We start from the raw sequence: 1,977 nt of genomic DNA, 5'->3' as shown, positions 1-1,977 counted from the left end.
GGGCCTGAGTTCAATCCCTGGTTCTGAAAAAAAAAAAAAAAAAAAAAACCTTACAAACAAAGGGCTTCTATGAAAAATTTACATAAAAATGATTAACATTTGACCATCACGAATCATAAAGGCCAAATATAGTGGAATGTTGTACATGCAAAATAAGGGGGAAAAACTGTCAACAAACGTTTTTACATCTATAAAAGCTGTCCTTCAAAAATGAGTGATATTCTGTCCCAGTCTGATCTCTATAGTGAGACCCTGTACCAAATACACAAAACAAAAACAAAAACAAAAAAATGAATGATAAACCAGAGATGATGGTAGATGCCTGTAATCAATCCTAGGACTCTGATATGGTCTAGTCCAAGCAATTTAATGAAATCTCATCTCAAAACAAAAAAATTCAGAGAGGAGTTGGGGTGTGGCTCAGTCCGAAGGCCCTGGGTTCAATCTCTAGTGCCACCAGGGAAATAAACAGAATGAACAGTGATAGTCCCAGATATTTTGCAAAGGTGTTGAGAGAATTGAGCAGCAAAAATTACATGACATAAAAGCAAGTAGCCCAGTGTCATAAATAAGTCCTTTGTTATCGGTAATTATTTTAAACGTAAATCATTTAAACTTGCCAATTCAGAGGCACAGAATGGAGGAATGGTTTCAAAAATATGATTCAACCATGCAGTATTCAGAGTATGCAAATTCATAGGGTCAAAAACTAGCAGTGCAGTGTGGAGAAACATAATATGAAAGGAAAGTGAGGAATGATTCTTTAATATTTACATGATGGTCTGAGGTGCTAGAAAAAATTTGAAATTCAGATGCATATTTTGAGTGTGCTAAATGTAACTGAAATTCATGTAAAATTGTGAAAACATATTTTACATTCTTTCACCTCAGGTTTTAAAAAAAGTGTTTCAATGTTCATGTAAATAAGTGATTATTCAGTATCACATTAGTACTTGTCGCCTAGGTTTATTTATTTATTTATTTATTTATTTTTACATTTTATTTAGAGTGTGTGTGTGTGTGTGTGGCCAGCTCAGCCCACCAGGGGGCGGGGCTGACTGGCATGTGGTGCTGGGGGATTGAACCGCGGTCCCTGTGCTTTAGCTAAGCTTGTTCTGAGTAGGTGCTTTAGACCACTGAGCCATCTCTCCAGCCCTCAATGTTCTTTATCATAATTTATTTATAAATTTAGAAATGTGACTAATACATGAAAAATATATTACACCATACTGCAAGATTTTTTATGTACTCAGCACAGAGTCTACAGAGTCTCACTCCACAGATCAGACTTGTAATCCTCATGTTTTTAGACTCTCAAAGGCTGGCACTACAGGCACAGCACTATGCCCTGTCTCAGTTGCACTCTCAGAGCACTCTAGCAGTTCCAGCACAGCATGCTGGGAATCGAACCCCAGTCCCTGAACTTGCTTAAGCAGGCACTTTAGCTCACTGAGTTATCTGGCCAACCCTATACAGCAAGATATTAAAACTAATTACCAATAAGCTATGATAAGCAGGTGATTTTGTTTTATCTTTGATTTTTACAAACTTACAACTTGAGAAATAGATTGCATGTTAAATTTTTTAATAAAACTAGGCACCAGGAAGATCATTCAGCAGCATAAGTGCCTGTCTGGCAAGCACAAGGTACTTAGTTTGGTTCCCACTACCATAAAAATAAATAAATAAATAAATAAATAAACCTAGGCGACAAGTACTAACGTGATACTGAATAATCACTTATTTAATGTGGCAAAAGTGCTTCAGTTATACTGTTAAGTAGGAAAGGTTAGAATAAAAAGAAAATTACATGATATGTACAGCATTGTCCTGTTTTATATGCTCAGCACATGAGTTTCATGGTCTGTGTGTGAGATTATGGAAATCAGTACAGTGACTCCTCAAAAACTGGAAAGTTGAAACTCCATTCAACCCAGCACATTCTTCTAGATCTTTCTGGAAAGGCTAAAGATTATA

Source organism: Octodon degus, unplaced genomic scaffold, assembly GCF_000260255.1.
Source record: "Octodon degus isolate 3935 unplaced genomic scaffold, OctDeg1.0 scaffold00307, whole genome shotgun sequence".
NCBI lineage: Eukaryota > Metazoa > Chordata > Mammalia > Rodentia > Octodontidae > Octodon > Octodon degus.
The sequence above is the reverse complement of the archived record's forward strand: the minus strand, read 5'-3'. Positions refer to the sequence as shown.